The sequence below is a fragment of the Falco punctatus genome, assembly GCF_963210335.1.
Source record: "Falco punctatus genome assembly, chromosome: Z".
Lineage (NCBI taxonomy): Eukaryota > Metazoa > Chordata > Aves > Falconiformes > Falconidae > Falco > Falco punctatus.
In genome coordinates this window covers 80,373,740-80,392,874 of record NC_137586.1, presented here as the reverse complement: position 1 = coordinate 80,392,874, position 19,135 = coordinate 80,373,740, and the positions used below count along the sequence as shown (strand labels likewise).

Below are 19,135 nucleotides of genomic sequence, written 5' to 3'. Positions count from 1 at the left end.
AACTTGACTACCAGTGAAATTCCAGTGAGGATCAATGTGGCTTTTGTGAGTGCAAGAAGGAAATTTTAGACAGTAAGATACATTCGTGTTTCCCAACACAGGTTAAAGTGAGGACTGAGTACATTCTGAATTATTTCAGAGTCACGCACTCAGCTGAATGCCATGTTCTCTTCAAGCCTCAAATAAATGTTATATGCAGAGCATACCTGTTCTTGATATTTTTTCATTCCTTTCTTTCTATTCCTTTTCACAACAAACTTTAGTAAACATAGAAAATGGGGTTCGTTATACTGTGTAATATTTTTTTAAAAAATCTAGCTGAAAGGCTTTCTATATTTACGGTTCTATGAAAAAATGTGGCTAAAAATAGAAATGGTTTCCTCTCATCAAGGAATGAATCTGCCAAATGTTATTGCTATAGGAAATCTAAGTCACATTGGATTACCACCTGGCACTATCAAAGCTAAACTACTGTCAACTTTAAAGCAAGAAAAAAAAATGATCAAATTATCATGGGTTTATGAAATATGTTTAGAATCACGTTAACTCCTTTCAATCCTTTCATAGCACAGTGGAAATGAAAAAGTTCTCTTTAGTGGAGGAATTTTTTGTAGCTGAAAAGGAGTTAAAAATGAAGAAAATCAGAAAAGTTCAGATTCACAACTCAAAGATCAAGGACAGAAGTTGACAGTGAGAAGAAGAGAAAGGAGTTAGCATTACAATACAATTAATTATACAAAGCATGAATGTAATTTTGGGGTATACTTGGGATCGGGTTTCTAAATTTACAGCTAATTTGACCATCAGATGAAGTTTTGCAGTATGACCTAACCAAATTGTAGAAGTCTACGATTCACTAAACTTAGAAGAGCAGCTGTGCCCTTTCGAAAGGCCTCTGTTGATCAAAAATCATTTGCTTAGATGTGATCCTTTTTGTACACAATTTACATAAATATTGTTCAACCAATTTAGATATCCAACCTGCTGGGAAATCTTCATGAATGAGAAATCTCAATGCATAAAATAGAAATAACGTGCCCTATATTTACATATATGTGTGTGTATGTATGTATGTAAGTAGAATTGTATTTATTATATAAATTAAGACACCAGTTTCAGAATTCCTCAGAATCAGTTTTAAGTTTTTAGCACCCACCAAACCATATGCATGTGGTCTTTGATTCATTCCTCCAGTTTCGTCAAGACGTCTGCATTTGGCTAAAGCTGAGGAGCAGTGTCTGCATTTTCTAAATGCTCAACATGCCCTTTGTTTATTTGGACCCCCTCTTGGCAGATGGAGAGGCTGCCTCAAGTATCTGGAGAATTTAAGACAGAAGCTGGTGTGGGTGTCTCCATGAGTTCTGGGAGCTAATGCAGCATGAAAGGGTGGCCTGAATTTGTTTTATTGTTTGTAGATCTCAAGTTATTACCACCTTACTACCTCAGTTAGGAGCAAGCACGGGCAATCAGGCAGCATCCTGGCCAGTTAACCATGCCCCTGATATGAATTCTGGGACTGCATCACATAGCCTCCAGCCTAGTAACCGATGCCTGAGAAATAGGAGAACATGTTTTTATTCTGGCCTAAATCTATGCCTGAAGCAGCATGGTGGGACCAATAGCATTTCTGCAGGGAGAATATATTTCATAGAACAGGAGTGTTAAATACAGTGTCCTGTCTGCTGGCCGCTACCACCATCCCAGACAGACCAGCATAAAGGTGAAGCAACCTCTGACGTCTGATGCAATACCTGGAGATGATCCATGAAGCTCTAGGACATGAGAAAAGAATGTTGGAAAGCATGTGTTGTGTATTATGGTGCTGCAGTTCAAACTCAAAATTAACTTGTGTAATTTTGCATATATACCTGTTGCATGGATCCTGTCCCCACTTCTGTCATTGGTCTAATACTATATGTACTTATGCAAACCACTTGAGAGCATTTTAAAAGCTTTTATGCAATTTGCTTCACAGAAACTACAATCTCCGTTATTATCATAATTTTCTGAGATGCTGACCTTCTACCTCTCTTTAATTTTTTTCAAAAAACCTGAACTGTTTATTTAGATGCCTATGTAATAGCATAATGCCTGGTTTCAGATTTGCCACACTGAAAATATGGCATTGCCTTGAAACTGGAGAGGTTGAACTAGTTTTCCTATATTACATGCTGGTAAAGCAGGAGCCAGCCCAGGAAGATCGTACTGAAGGAAATTTTTCAATTTGCAACATGAAGCTGAGACCTTCTTACTTTATTGGGGCAAAATAAGGTTATCAGAGCAGCTGTCCTGCTTGTAGTTTCCAGCTTTTCCCATCAGGCTGGACAGTAATTGCAACCTTATCATTGAGATACCACCAAAGAAAATCCTTCTAAAGAATAAAACATTAAAGGGGTTGTTAAGTTTCCTTTCCAGCATAAAAGCAGAGGGACCATCTTTCAAGCCATTTTACCTCTATGGTACCAGTTTAAAATCAACATGATTTTACATGGGTCAAAACACATCTGGAAAGAGCAAAAGGGACATTTCTGATCCCTGCTGGCACTCCCTCATTTGCGTGGTGGGAAAAAAGCATTTTCCAAGCAAGCCCATGACACTTCGGGGATCCAATTTTATACAGTTTTTACTGCGTGGAGAGTAGAGGAGAGGCTGTGAGTTAAAGTGTGCCCCTACAACACTATTGCCAACGTAATTTTTAAATTACATCACTTGAGCCCTGTTTACACACTTACGCTTTACCAAATGAACCTCTGTGAATCAGAGACAGCCTGTCTTTCACCGCCTAGCATACCCCACTGGAATGCAACTCTCCAGTTTTAGCAATATACTTTTTTAATTTCGTTTTTAGCATCAGACTGAATGTGATCAAATCCCCTCCAGCTCCCAAATGCTCCTCTAGCTGTTCGCTGTGTTTTCCTGCTGAAGCCACAGCCCGATGCACATTCTCAGACTTGCTGATGAGTCACCCGACACAGGAGGATGCGGGGACGGAGCCTGCCCACTGGCCCGCGCAGCTGAAAACCAACACTAGTTGCTATTTAGATCAACAGCAGAAATGCCAGTGTATTTGCAACATTTTTAAGGATGCTTCAGGAAGCGAGAAGTTGAAAAAAAATATTCTCCTTCCCCAGTTTAATGCTGGATTTGCAGTGTTTACAAACAGCTGTTGCAACAGCCTCAAGCTCTGAAGAAATATGTGACACATCTGAGAATCTGACAGTCAAACCCAGCATTTGTTCCAGTGCATCCCTTCTAAGGCTCGGTGTAACAGGAGACGTGGTCCTCCTGGTATTTGTCACTGTGGCAGCTGTGTGCATGGCAGTGGCAATAGCTATGTGGTTACTTGCTCTGCTACTTACTGCAGCGAGTAGAAAGTGAGTCCACAGACACGGGAATTCAGAATGTCTTTGCCACAGCCAGCAAAGGGTGAGGAGCAAAGACCACTGCAAAAATAATTCTATAAATAAAGGTATAAATACAAGGGTTCAGCAGGGGTCCACATAGCAACTGGGGTATTAGAGGCAACAACACAGGGCTTGAAAACAAGTGTTGCAGCAGCCCCGTTTCCTGCTTCTGTGAGGTTTCAGGGAAACAGCAATCCAACGTTGACTCGCACCCTGCACCTCTGCCTCACCATGGCTGTTCCTCCACCCGCTTTCCTGCTCACTCTGACATCCTGCAAAGAGAACTGGCTTTTGCAGTCCCTGCTGGGGCTGCAGGCGAATGCAAAGACCTCAGATCTCTCCCCCAGAGAGGTACGGTACAGTGTTAGGAGCAGAAGCAGCCACAGGAGCAGCACACTTTGCTTTGAGAAAACATACGACACAAATGATGCAAAGTGCACACAGAACTACATGGCAGCTGATTGATTAAGAAAATGCTTCAAAACCACTGAGCTGTGTTCAGGCAAGGGATGATTTTCATTGCACAGAACATGTCAGGAGGGGAAGTGGCTATGCACAAAAAATATTACCAGATCTCTCTCCGCTGTCCCCAGCAGCTACTGGGTCAGACTTTGATGTTCTTATAGGATAAACTGTTGTTCCTAAAGCACTCCACATTAATTGGTGACAATGTCCTCTGCAGGTACTTTGAATTTTGCATTTTGTGTTTTGGACAGGGCTTTTAAAATGCCATCTTAAGGTTACGTTCTTTATATAACATCAGTGGCTTATGTTTGCACTACTAATGAAACACTATAGCTTTTAAAACACATGGAAAAAAAGATGCCTGGCATTTTTTACATAACCAAGGTTTAGAGCAAATAGATGTCAGGACTCAGGGATATTTTCACTTTTATCCCGTTAAACTTTACAAGTTTTAGCTGTGCTTCTGAATTCTTCAGAGAAGCTTTGAAATTCACAAGTTCATACAATTCGCAGAGCATCTGTTGTGAAAAATAAAGAGATTGTGACTTCTAATTTAAATAACTAAGATTTCCATTATTAAAAATAAAATCCTTGTTATTTAAAATAAATACCAGAGTAGTCAACATGGGAGCAATGTAAAAAAATCTAACTTTTACATTTCAAGATAAGCAGGGAACTGGTATGAATTGGAGGACTCTCTGTAGTCTGTCAGAATTATCTCCATGTATATGTGGATCACACAATTAGAAATTAGGTGTCTAGTTGCCGTTGAAGCCTGTAGGAGTTCTGCACCAAGGCCTGGATCCCTAAGGTGCCCAGGCACCTATTAAAGTACCCTTTAAAGTAGCTAAATTCCAACAAAAGGAAAACAACCAAATCCTTTTCAAGATCTGTGCCTCAATGATCTTTTGAGATTCTGAAAATCTTCTATTTGGAAAGCGTTTAACCGGGTGTCAGAAGAAAGTCTTGAATAGATGGAAAGCATGAGGGGAGAAGAGGGTGAAAGCAGGGAGCTTGGGAGTGGGGGACAGAGGACGTGCTCTCGGCAGAGGAACCTTCTGAAGAGGAGACTAAAAATCCTGAAGACGTGGGTGACAGTCGATGACATGGGGATGCTTCAATTGCATTTGAGGTTTGTTCAACCCTTTGTGCACTGAAAATCAGGAATAAATTTGCATGCATCAAATTCAGTGTGAATTTTGCACAGCCCTGGTTCAATAAGTTTCCTGAAGCTCGCTTTTGTTAACAGCCTCTTGTTGAGCGTCTTTCATGCGGAGATCTCAAAGCTTTATAAACGATGCTCTGTGAGGCTGGCTTCCCTTGACAGATTGCAAACGGGGACATAAAGTGGTGTGGGTTTGATCCTGACTTCTCCCCCAGCAGCCAGAGGGAAATGGCACAGTTGGGATGCTGCCCTTCCAGTGCCTCACAATTACCAAATACCACACCAACATGGATGTCCTCCCAACAACATATATTAGGTAAAGTGTATTCTCATTTACATATGCAGGAATAAGCCCAAAATAAGATAACAGTCTTGTTAGAATTCCCATGTCCTGGGGTGAATTAACAAGTAGGAGGTCCCTGTTATTGCATTATTCTTTGCCAGCCAGGCTGTTCTCGTATATTTCTTATAGGTAAGAAGAATCAGGCTTTTATATCTGTTTCACCCATAATATTTTTATTCTTTCTTAAACACTCCTGTATTGCCAGCTGTTTTAGCCATGCTAAGGGAACATGTTGATTCAAAATGAAGTGATGCTCGGGAGTGTCACCTTAGGGTGACAGTCCCAGGGACTGCTGGCTTAACAACACAAAGACTTTAGAAAGGTGTTTTAAAGGTGTAAGTGGGCTGAGGAAAGCGCCACCCTAAGAGGATGAGGGAGAAGGAACTTGTGGTCAGCTTAAATGCATCTCTAACTGCAACCCACCTTCTTTAGCAGACATTTTTTAATCACCCAGAACACTCCCCACCCACCCACCCCCAACCACAAAGACACTTACCGTTTGAAGACACAATATTTAAATAAAGGTTCCAGGCCTTATCGCCTTCTTTTGTACTTCTGCACTGTGTAGAAAAGATTCCCTTTAGCTGCTACATGAGCAGCAAATTAGGCGAAGATTTTTCCCCAAGATTTCAGGGACATCGCTGTCTCTTCCCTATCTCTACCAATACTTCCTATAGTCAACCTATAGTACTTTTTGCTATTGCAAAGCTATGTTGCAAGCGTAGGCCCCGGCACCTCCATAGATGTTCCATGTCTCACTCAGGCCAGGTGCCCCCAGCAGAGCACGGTCCATTTGAGTTGCAGGGTGGTTTTTTTCAGGTTTAAGAGATAAACTTTAGCTTCTCAGGCTTTGGGCTTCTTCATTATTGCTTCCTAAGTTGTCATGGTTATCATTTGACATTCTGTCTAAATTCTTTTTCTACTTAACAACTCTTGTACTCTCTTTTTTGTACCCTGAATAAACAGGCTGCTTGAAACTGGAAGAGGGGGGGTGGGGGGTGGGGGGGTGGAGCAAACATTTATGTGCAGAGGAAAACATTCACAAGGGGCTGAAAGACATTTTTGACCCACAAAAAAACCCCCACAGACTAATAGACTGTGTGCTGTGACCAAAATGTCACTATTTTTAAGGTGTCTGACTTATACCTGCCTCACATAATGGTTACTCTGAAAAGGGGTTTTGGCAGCCAGTTGCCCACTAAGTATGAAGCTGATTTCTGTATTATTTTTATTTGTTTTACATTGTGGTTAGGCTTTCAAACTTTTTTTTTTTTTTTTGGGGGGGGGGTGTGGTGGTGGGGAGGGGGTGGGGAGGACAGGGCGAGGGAGAAAAAAAGAAATAACCCAAAGAGATGCAGAGAGATAGAAAATTAGAAGGATAATTTACACACACAGACAACCCACACAGGCACACCAGAGAATTCAAAAATAGGATAGCAGAGAGGATTCATAAACAGCCCCTTGAAAACGCGCACTCCCTTTTCCTTAGGAAAACACACCGTCTCTCCAAGGAGTATCCTGAGCACAGAGCGCTGCAGATCTGTCATGACAAGGTGTGCTGGTGCGGCGGCTGTCTGCAAGCTTGGCTCCGGCACTGCTCAGCCCGGCTCCTCTCCCTGTTAGCTCAGCAATTTCCCAGTGGTCAGCCCGTCTTGCCATAATCACACGCTGGCGCCACAAGTGCGTTTCTTAACTGTACGCTGTACCTTGTAATGAATGCATACTAAAATACACTAAACTGCTCCGATTCTGGAGCAGCCATGACCTCAGACTTGACAGCTCAACACCATATTTGCTTATATAGGGTACCTGATAAAAAGGATGCCAGATGCAATGAATGGAGGGTTTTTCTCTCTGTCTCACTCCCTGTTCATTTTATGGTACATGGAGTATGAACTATTTCATTCTCATTCTGCTCATTCCATGGGTTTAAGGTGGGTTACCAGGAGTCAAGAAGATGGTCTGTGCAAGATGTGGCTGGCCAGAGGAGATAAGGACAGGCGTTTTGGAAAGTGTTTCTCTTAGGCAGAGGAGAAAAAGTTTCTATTTCTTCGACAGTTACACACTTGTCCTTCCAGCACGCGGCTTGTCATGCACCCAACAAGGAGTGAGCAATGTTAAATTATGTAAAGACCTGATTTTGCTGTCAGACTTTGCTGTAACTTATAAATGAAGGTGCTCTGAGCTTTAGAGCCCCCACCCCAAATGTAAATTGCGGTTGATTTTCCATTTGATAAGGGCTCACATTTCACAAGCCTCATTCAAACTCGGCAGGACTGTCTTTTTTCCCATTGCTTTCATGTTATCAAGTGCAACAAGCCACAATATCAGGGCCTGCATCAAATGTAACAATTGAAGAAAATCCACAAACAAAACACACAAAACACACAAAATCCGAGCAATGATGTGTAGGATGACTGAGGTTAAATTCAAGTAGTTTTCCGCAGCTGTTCTGTCATGTTTTGGATGCAGCTAACATGAGGAAACCTTGAATCTAATTTTCGAAGTATTTATCTTTTTTTTTCTTTCTCACAGCCACCTGATGGTTAAAGAGCCATAATTCACAAGAGAAGGTTCCTAAAAGCACCTTAGATTTTGGTAGTGTTAGCTGTAGCTGCTATTATCATAATTCTACTACAGCAGGAGTGATTTGTCATCATTAAAAAAAAAAAAAAAAAAAAAAAAAAGGTTAAGGAGTCCTTACAAACCTGCAATCATGGTATATTTTGCATGATAGTTTTACCTAGCTTTCATGGAACACTCAAAATTCATTAAGTATTTTTCTTTGTCTTTGTTTTGAAGAGCAAAGTAATTTTCCAAGCTATTTTAGGGGCCTTGGGGGGACAATGCTTGCAGGGTTTCTGGTCAGGTGGATCACTGTGTGGGTCCACACTGCCTCGCCTTGGCAGACCACCTTGCTCCCCATAAGAAGCTCTTGTAAACATTCTCCACTATAAAACGCACAGCTAATTTTTTTTTCCCTTGGTGAGACCTGTAGGTTTACTGCCAGCCCTTTTCAGTTTAGATGCATTAGATGCAGTGTCCTCCTCATGTAAAATCCTTATCAGATATCTGAACTATGTTAGACTGAGCTATGACCTGACTCTTTTAGTTTTTTCAGAAGGTTTTATAGCAGGGATATTCCTCTTAGTTTACAATTGCGTACAAGAAAGAGTTCAGGCTGGGGACCTTGGTGTGCCTTGGCATGACCCCAAAGGATGAAAGCAACGCAGTTTCTGCTGGGGTGGCATTGCCTTTGGGTCTGATTGCAGTCTATGAGGTATGAGTTTTCCCAGGCACAACTGGGAGGGTTGTCAGCCTTTCTGTAGGGTGTCTCTGGCCATGGGGGACAGCTGAAGTTGAGTCACCTCTTGCCTGGAGCCACCTGGGTGGAACATGGGCTGGTGGTCCACGTTTTTCATTCCACCAGTGCAAAGATGCTGTAACTCAACCGAATTGGCTTTAGAGCTTCTTTGTATGTGGAGGCAGATGGTGGTAAAGAACTGTTCTGGCTGCCTTTGTTCATTCACCCAGCCTGCCCAGGTCAGCAGAAGGACTGTTTTGGTGAACATAACTTAGGGCAGCCTCATGGTGGAGGCAGTAACCCTAACACTGACCTTCCCTGCCTGGCTCCTTTGTGCAAGATAGCTCAACTGCATCTTATGAAAGGTTGGAGCTTTTTTTTTTTTTTTTTTTTTTTTTTCTCCTTTCTTATTTAGATGCTGAATTTAGGCAGCACAGCAGAGTGAATGACATTTATGCGAAGTGATATTATTTCTCATATTTTCCCTAAACTTGAAAATTCTGGCATTGATTCCTTGCTCACTTCCCACTGCACTAAACTGGTACTTCTCAGATACTGACAGCCATGCACATAAGGTGAATGAAGATTGAGACAATTGTCAATCTATCCGGTAGAAGTGCTGGTGCCTCAAAGTTTTTTGTGCAGACTCTATTCTGATGCTGGTAAGAATTGCTATTACACTCAATTAAACATTTTCCTGACTGGCTGCTTTCTCTTTGATTGCTTTCTATTTTAGGGGGGGAGGGGGGTATAAAGTAAAAATAATTATAAAGTATATTTTAAAATTAACACAAGCAGCTCTATTTGCATGTGAAAAATTATATACTCAGGGGAGAAATAGGCTGAGGTTTGCATTGACAATCTATTTTGGCACAGACCATGTGAAATCACATGGAAGAAGTTTGTATCTGTAAAGGAAAATTTTATAGACACACCAAACTCAAGAAATTGAGTTAAATACCCACAGGAGAGATGCAGAAAAAGCGCACTGAAGACATCGGCTAACAAGGGCCTTTGCAGGACACGGTGACTCTGCAGCTGGAGGAAGAGGAGCAGCACGAGGATGCCAGCATGGCCAGTGACACCAGCCTTTTGAAATACTGACTTCGGCCAACATTTCCAAAGTCGAGGGGTCTCGTTCAGCAATCTGGAACAGCTACAGCACCTCTAAAAAGCCTGCAACATGTTATGCAGATGGATCTGCATGAAGTTAATGCTGAATTGAATTAATTTGCATAGCATTAGTTCTCACAGACTAGTAAGTGTTTTTCCATTCCTTTGTACATTGTAATTCCAGCCAGACACTTTTTTTTCTTTTTTTTCTTTTTTTTTTTTTTTTTTTTTTTTCAGCTGCAACTTCCCTTCGACACAGCCATGGCTCCATGTCCAGCCATCATTCTCTAATAAACTGCAGTACCGATCATTTCTATAGTCAGCAACTGGGATCAGAACCCTGGACAAAATCTGGACTTTGCTGTGTGGTTTCTGCTTCCTTTATCGCACATGGTATACGGTGACTGCATTACCCTTAATAAGTGTCCCCCTCAGCCTCAGGCTGATGTCCTTTTAACAAGGCACAGCTAGATAGACGTGTGGATCTGCTCCAGGAGAGACAGAAGGAAAGGGGAAGAAATGAGAAAAGAACAAGTGAAACTTTCTGCACAGCCGAGCAGCAAGTTACTTCCCCTCATGCAAAGCACAGGAGTGGGCCCATAGCTGGCTATGCTACCCTGCCAAAAATTAAAGGGAAGGAGATTAAAGAGAGACCCAAGCCCCTGGACAGAGCTGTCGGGGTGCTCCTTGCACAAAGGGTGAGCAGGGATGGGCAGTGAGGGCAGGGGAGACGTCCCAGGGAGAGGCAGCCCATGCTGGATGGGAACATCAGGCTGACAGGGCTTCAGGTCAGAGCTGCAGAGATGCGTCAAGGAGACAGAGGTGCCACCCAGCTGCCAGAGAGAAAGCCACCTCCTCAGCAGCAGTGGGGAAGGGAGAAAGCTGCTTTAAAGTCATGGAGGCACAGAGGAAAATATTTGGGAAAAAACCGAATTGCAAAGGACCAGATGCTATTTCTCAAGGAAAATGGCTTTAATATTTTCAACAATCCCTCTAAAAGGCTCTAACTTTGCTGGTATACAACAAACAGTTATTTTTTTCTGTGTGCAGCCACCGTGTTTGTTAGTAAGAGAAAGAGGCATCGAGTATACGCCCTTGGGTACGTACTACAGGCTATGAAATAGAGATGACTGAACTGATCAGAAGGATCTTTAAGAGGACACTGAGAAACAGGATGCTGGTTGCCAAAGCTTGACCAGTATATACAGGATAACCTGGATGCGTGAGGATCAGTATCCAGGCAGAGAACCACGCTCCCTCCTTGCTTTCCAAGGATCTGTCATAGCTGCAGTCAAGGCTCTGCTGTTGCACATGGAGTTGCAAGACAGGTCAGCGAGAAAGCTGGGCTGGCAAGGTCTGTCGCCAGAGCTGCAGGGAGCATCTGGCAGACGAGGTGATGCAGGACATGATGGCCCATCTCTTCGAGGAAGGCAGCCATTTGAACCACCCCCACCCCCACCCCCCCACCCTGGGGAAAAACTGAATTAGAAGATGTGGGAAGTCAGAGAGGGAAAGTCAAACAACATAAAGAGAGGGAGAAACAGAAGGTTATGCCTCGTGCCAAAGGGAAGCAAAAGACTAAGCCTTGAGCTAAGAAGGGGGGAAAGGCCAGGTCTGTGTTCACAGGGAAGAAAAAGTAAAAGGTTTGAGCACAAAATCAAAAGGAAGGGAAAGGACAAGCTGAAAGCCAGAGGAGGAGAGAGGGCAAAAATAAAGTCAGAGAGAAGAAAGAAGTACAGTGTGTTAACAGAGAGCCTGCTGAATAGGAGGCAGGATAATTCTCTCAAAAGTAAAAAATTTGATCTCCTCGTGTTTTCAACATAGCCAAGCATTTCTGTAGTTAAAAATGGGAACTGGGCTAGAACACACAGAACATGTTATAATCTGCTTATCTCAGTGCACTTGAAAGCAAAGCAGCCGTTTTTGTCACTTGCGTGACATTACTAATACCGTGCCTTTTGTACCCACAAGCAAATCTTGGTATGGCTTGGCTCTGACTTGCAGCGTGGACACGAGAAGAAGAAAAACCTGTTAGGGCTGCAGACACTCAGAAGTGTGAAGAGTTATGTTTCTAGAAACCTGGCTTTTGTTGGGGTAGTGGCAATGTGCTTAGAGTAAAATAGTAATGCGTCATAGTGGGAAGAATAAAATCTCGCAGAAGACAATGGTAACTCAAATATTTACAGGTGAAACAAGTAATGAAGGTGGAGATGTTGTCAGATCTAAAGATAAACAGAGAACCAACAATTTTAAGTGACTAACATAAAATTACAAGAGTACACATTCTACCTAAGGAGTCTAAATTCATCTGCTATAAAGCCAGGAATATGTGAGTACGTAGTGCACATGCTACTTATGAGGGGTCTATTACACCCAGGAAAAGAATACAATAAAGTTCCTAGATGCATGATTTATCCTGGCAGAAAATAGAAGGACACATAGCTCCTCTGGATGTTTCTTTAGAAGATGACTTTGGAAACGGTTTAACGAAGGCATGTTAACCATCAGTTTCATTTGCTGCTCTGCTGTGGAGCACAGTGGACAGGCTGCAGCATTAGAGTGCAACGTACAGTAGGCTTCACAAGAAATGTGCCTTTATCTTCAAAGTAGCAGATTTATTGATTTTAATAAATAGAAAATATCTACCCGGACATTAGACAAACACAGACTCAACACAGACTGAGAAAAAGCTGATAATTGTATTAAACTGACTGAGTTTTTTGTTACATGTGTTTGGGAAATTTCCAATAACACAGAGTGCCAAAAGGCCTGCTTGTGAGTCTGACAAAAATCCCACAGAACTAAACAGGATAAATATTATATGATTTTTCTTAGGCACAAATTGTGCTGCACTGCGCGAATATAAGGGCAGGTTTCTGAGCCTTGCTTGGGCAATGCAACACTCACCTTTGTAGGCAGTGCTGCTGTTACTGGGACCGATGTCAGTACAGCAGATGCGCTACCTGAACGCCTGCAGAGCACAGCCCATCCGTTGAGCTGGGAAAAAACGCTGTCAGGTTGTCCCCCAAGAGCAATGGCCATGGTTGCAAGGTCTTGTTTCCTTCAGGGTTCTAGGTCTGTGCCTAAAAGCAGGCTTGATGGGATTAGCACATTATAAAGCTCTGCAGGGATAGATAATGAGGATTTCTGCTCACATTTCCAGTAAGTAATAAGAGTCTAACAAGGTTTACGGAGCTAGTGCAAGTGGAATTTTAGAAGCTTTTGCTTTAGTGCATGACCAGATGGTGGTGAGAAGAAGAGTGGTCGGGCTTCCGTGGTGGAAATTGTGACTGACTGGGTGATGAAATAAAAGCATTTGGGAAAGGAGAGTGGGAAGGCACCGGACTGCGATAGCTCGGAGTCGGAGGAGTGAGTTTGGGGTAGAGGCAGAGAAGTCTGCACCACCACAGCAAACTTCAAGCAACTGCTACGTGTAGGAGCTCTGTTTCACTGGTGGCACAGCTAGAAAGTATGTACTGCAGAAGGCACAGCTCTGAATTGTGGGAAGTGAGGGAGGCATAAGGACACACGCAGAGCAAAGAAAAAACAAAACGTCACGAGGCTCATCATTAAATAAGCATCCTTCCTCTGATCTACTAAGTGAAGTGGAAGTCATATGAAAAAAAAAAAAAAGAAAAAGAAAAGTGATCATGCCATTAAGTCAGTACCATAATGTGTCTATATATACATCCAAGGGGACTGAATTCAGTGTGCATAAGGTGCCTAAATTCTTCCAGCACCTCACTGATGATCATTCAATACTTTGAATATCATGCTTTTCATGAAGCTTGCATGAACGTGTGTGTATGCATGTGTAATTAGGCGTAAAGTGAGATCCCTCAGAGACACAGAGGGATCTTTGAGAGCTGATCCAATTGTTCACAAGATCTAGTTCAAACCTCAGGGCTGATTCTGTGCCGGCAGAAATAAAAGGGAGTGGGCACAGTTACTGATACACATATGCCATTGTACTGGGGTGTCTAAGTCAGCAAGAGTGGGGTCTGCACACCGAGGAACCTTGGCTTTTGATATGAATGCTGGGATATTTGCCCCAGAATGTTTTTCAGAGATGTGAAAACATGGTGTAAATGGAAGGAAGTTTAAATCCAAGTGTTTCAAAGTGAAGGGTGACTCTAATCTTAACTCCTGGCTTTGGTGGAGGGAGGAGGCCAGATGGTGTGATTAAAGGGCAGAGAGTGTCAAGGTTATCCATAATTACCATAATTTTGCATTTCTTGAGCTATTTTAGTTTCTGTCATGATGTTAATGTTATTTAAAGTACACTCATTTTTTTGCTTGTTTGTTTTAGAAAAGAGATGAAATTGCAAATTTAAGAAATATATCCAAATTCCTGCAGTATTCAGAGGGCTCCAGACCTGCAGCTCTGAGCCAGCCTCCGAGGAGGCAGGGCCAGCAAGGCAGGCAGGCTTTGAACAAGGCTCTGCTTTGGCTTTGTACTTCCTCTTTTCTTGTTTCTCTCACGGCAGCACGAGTAGTGGATAGGGTTCTTTCTTGCTTTTTCTTTTTATTTCTTTCTTTCTTCCTTCCTTGCTTCTTTCCTTCTTTCTTTCTTTCTTTCTTTTCTTTCTTTCTTTCTTTCTTTCTTTCTTTCTTTCTTTCTTTCTTTCTTTCTTTCTTTCTTTCTTTCTTCCTTTCTTTCCCTCAAACAACAGAAACACTTAAATAACAGCTGGTTGTTTTCCAGGGCTTGCTCCTTCTACACATTCTCTGTTTGTATTTTAATGCATGTAAAACGATTACAAGTAACACTTGACATGAGCCACAAGCATGTGCACCTACAGTTTGAGCATCTCACGATGCTTGTCATAGAAAATAGGTTTTACAGCTTTTTCTTTTTTTTAGGTACTGGTAACTTTTTCTGTGGTGGTGTTGAGATATTGGAGCAATGTTCAGCATCCTTTTGTGTGAGCTACCATGCCTGTCACAGCAGTCCACCGTTTAGCAGACGGTGGTGAGCAGGACGAGTGGCTGCAGAGCGCAATCCACTGGTCTTACTTAGGCCAGGAAGACTGTCTGTGGGTGGAAAGTGAAAATGGTGGTCTTCTCAGCAGAGTAAAGGAAGTCTCACCAGAGGACAATAACTGAAAGGAAGTGCATATGGAAACATCCCATCACCCACACTGAACTGCAGTAAAACCTCATGCAGCTGAAGGAGGTTTATGGGATCTTTGAAGCATAGCCACCCACAACTGTCATCAGACCAATCTGTGTGGGTTTTTTTTAATAGTACTTTGGTTTTTTTCCCTCCTTTTTTGATTGGCATGCATAAGCTCTAACATTCATGTATGTGTGTGTATATATATATCCATAAAGAGAGAGAGAAAACATGCACGTTTTTGTCCTTCATCCTGCCCATGTTCCAAAATAAGATAAAGAATATGTTCCAGAAAATAATTTTGTTCACCCAAAAACTGAATAAGAAAGTCCCCAAAGATATCTGACAAGTGGGACTCCCATCATGGTCGCACATTTAAGAGGAGTTGTGTCACGGTCATGGTTTAGTGTATACAGAAGTCATGATCTTGCTCCCTTGAAACTGCTAGCCTAACTTCAGCTAGCATCAGCAGAAATGCAATCAAGTTCAAGTGACATTTCATTTTTATGGTCTAGGGCCAAATCCTCATTTGTTCTTGTTTCTTTTTCAGTTTTTATTTAAAAGCTGACCCTTAGATGTCTGGGTATGGGGCTCTGGGGTTGAACCGCTATAGCTGGATGAAATATTTTCAGCTAGGTGCATAGCTAGCCTGCTTTAGGTTTCATCTGAAGAACACCACTCAGATGCAGTTTTCAGATAACTATAATCCCACCTTTGATGAATTTGAGTGTGGTAAACAGAAAGCATGAGTTGTTGACATTTCTTTGAAAGATCTGCATTTTATTTAATATGTTTTGCCCCCTTCCTGCATGATTTTTTGTGTATTTGCATTCGCCGCAGCTTTATTTACATAAGGTCCAGCTAAAAATGGATTTTTAAGTCATTTTCTAAGAAACTGTTCCTGTTCAGTGGAATGAGCAAGTAATGAATAAATGAAGTGCTTAAATCCAACAGGTATGTACCTTAGCTGGCTTGTTAAAAGAGACGTGGTCTCAAAAGCACAGTCATAAAGAAGAAACACAGCATGTTTCCATCCATCCAGAGACCAGGAAAGTTGCCATCTGACAGGGATGCCTAACATATGACAGAAACAGCTACCACTAACACAAGCCATCCTCTTCTCTCCATCCTTTCCAAGTCCCTCTGTCTGCCATTGCACATGCCCAGACACAACCCAGGTCCTCGGTGTGGGCCACATCGGTTCTAAAAATTTGCTCTGCTTAACATGCCATAGTGCTACATGGTTTAGGCAGTAAGGGGAGGCCACTGGAGTCATCTGTTAGGGGATGGAAATGCATGATGTGGGACAGGATAGCAGTGGGGCCAGGGTCATGCCTTAGAGATGTGCGTAGAAACATGCAGTCTCATCAGACTTAACACATGTCTGAAGCCCTTCTGATATGACACAGTACAATCCATGCATTGGGCTGCAAGGGCTGAAAGACACCATTAAAGAAAGTTTTTCTTCATTTATTTAATGTCACGTCAATAAAGGCACCCAAACCACCCAAAACTCCTAACATGTTAGGTCACTCCAGTTATCCTAAGACAGAATATGAGCAAAGCAAGGGAATGCAGCGTTCAGGATGAGCCTCCATTCTCCAACACGGCAGTCGCCTTGCACCCCACAATCAGACCCAGTCCACAGCAACATATGTGAGCCTGTCCTTCTCCCCTGCCGTCCGCTTCCTTCTCCTCCCACCGCCCACACGTGCCCGTGCCCCGATCTCCCCTGGCAAGGGATCTGGTGATGCAAGCAAGAAGAGGCAGGTTGATCTTTTGAAGTGGGGGGTGGGGGTGTTGGGGGTAGGAGGCTTGGGGGGGGAAAGAGGAAAAAGAAAGGTCTTCCAATTGCTGCCAATTTTCAGTTTGCCAAGCAATAAACAAAACCTCTAGAGCATCCAGCTCCTTCAGAATTGCCATTTTTATCCACGCTGCTCCACCAAGCTGCTTGGAGCGGTACCCGCAGTACCCTGACACTCAACCACAGGAGGGTGTGGCTCCTGTTTCTGCTGGGCGCAGAACAGGGAAGCTATTTATTTCGGGTGCATCTCTGTTCAATGAGTCATGTTTCGACTGGAAAATTGGCCACAGCTTTCTCGCAGATCTTTGTTGCCAGCAAAGCTGGCATGTTACCCAAATCCTCCCAGCTCCCTTTCTCCCCCCACCCCCCAACTCCCTTCCCCAGCTTGGGCTGCCTTTACATTGTTAAAGACCCCGTTTAATAATAGTCATTGTTCCATGTTAACCTTGAGAGTCAGGGAGAAAGGACAGTGAAGGGCGTAGCTGTGTGCTATAATGAGCATTTGGTGCTATAGCAGGTGGGAAAGGCTTTGGGGATCTGGGCAGATTAGAAAGAGAGGGGGCTCTAGCAGATGTTGAAGCAGGATGATGTATTGCTGTTCACTCTGGGATTCAGACAATACCAGCACAAAAGTAGAACAGGGAAACGGGGAAAAAAAATTGATCCCTTCTGATACAAACTGGGCTAGAAACCAGACATGCTTGAAAGTGAGCATTTAAAAAAGACAAATATGTTTCCAGGCCCAGCACCTTCTCCTCCCTGTAACTGCCAGATTTGTCTTTTAAAACACTATCTCAGATTTGATTTATTTTACATTAACTTAAGCCTTGAAGCGTTACATACACCTTGTCCTTCCTTCCCCCTCCTCCCAGGCAGAAATTGGAAACGAATGCACCTGAACTTCATCCTCTGCTAGGCAGCCCAGACAGGACACATGCAGCAGCTGTAAATAAGGTCTCACCTACGTACCAAAGGTCAAAGGCACTCAGAAATCCAAATTCCTTTCTTCAGCTCTTATGGCAACATGGCAAAATCTTTCCATGGCGTGATTCCTAGTCTCGTTATCCCATAGAGCAGTCAACTTCAAAAGTAAGCGACACAAAATTGCCCATGAACTAGATACCCATATAAAAAAATGTACATTCAGAGGACTGAAAAACAGATCTGAAATGATGAAACTTTGTCCTATGGAGGACTAACACCTCAAGAGGCAGTGGTGTATCTTTTGTAATAAATAATCTGCAGAAGATGAAAGAAAGTCAGGCTTAGCTTTGACCTTGATTTTCTGGAATGCAAATCAAAGTTGGATATTGGATGCACAGCACATTGAAAAGTGAAGTTTTTTAAGGCAGATACCTAAATATGGATATAGGACCTTAGTTTTAGAGTCCCACTAGAGTTGAAAATCTAGGCCTAATTTCTGTTTCTGTTTGCAAAAATGTCAAGAAACTCGCATCTTTCTGAAGTTTATTAGATAATTAAAATTGTTCTCTGTGAAATAATTTCTGATCAGCAGATCATCCACTTTTGCATTCTTTACATGTGAGTAATACACAAAATCTGGGTTACTTGGTCTTGCCTGGCATGGCTCTGTGCACCGACTAATGAACGCATCTGAAATTGTTGCTGTGAAGAGTTTATCTTCAGAGCATCCCATGGACATCTGTGGGTCGGGACAGCGGCAGCTGAGAAACAGCTCAGGCCAACGCTTTCCAGCACCCTGGAAATCCTTCAGCCCTCCCTGATTTCTGACTCCGTAAGACTGCCAAAACCCCCAGCAACAATAACTTATATAATATAATCACATAGCAAGAAATAGTATAATACAATAACAATAACAAGAAACACGATAAAACAACATAGGCTATTACTATATCTATTATCCTTCATGGGGCTGCCTATTAAAGGGGGAAAGTGTTCTGTTTCCTACAGGCATCAGCTTTAATATTTAGATGGCTAAATAATGGCATGCCGCAGGAATACATGAAAACGAAAGGAAAGTACACCCTTTTGGTAATAGTTCATAGTGATCTCATCCACCTGTAAATCCAAGGTTGAGCTTGAATTAACAAGGGCTTTTCTGATAATCACCAGCCAAAGCTTTCCTTCTCCAGCAGAAGCTCTCTGCTACTCTCCTCAGTAACTGCTGGCCAGGGGAGGCTGTGCCAGGGGTCTGGCTATTGTTCCTGCCCCTGAGGCTCTGCAGGTGATGGCAGAGAATGTCCTCTTCCAGGCTCCTCTCGCCTCTGGACAAAGGGATGCGGTGTTACTCTCCGGCAGGAGCTGGGGGCAAAAGTGCAGGTGAGGCTTTCTCCCTTGTTACATATAGACGCTTAAATAAAATATATTTTGTGAGTTTACCCGGCAGCAGCAATCCCTTGCCTCAATTAGTGGATTCCAATTTAATAATAATAATAATAA

General features: G+C 42.7%; 1 long non-coding RNA gene across 1 annotated transcript in view; it reads left to right on the top strand.

Moving 5' to 3' along the window:
- The window catches only part of LOC308056326, a 102,891-nt gene extending 83,756 nt beyond the window's left edge, over positions 1–19,135 (top strand). Inside the window, exon 2 of the long non-coding RNA XR_013924784.1 lies at positions 1–19,135. This exon is cut by the window's left edge and continues 48,573 nt beyond it. This is a non-coding gene — a long non-coding RNA (uncharacterized lncRNA).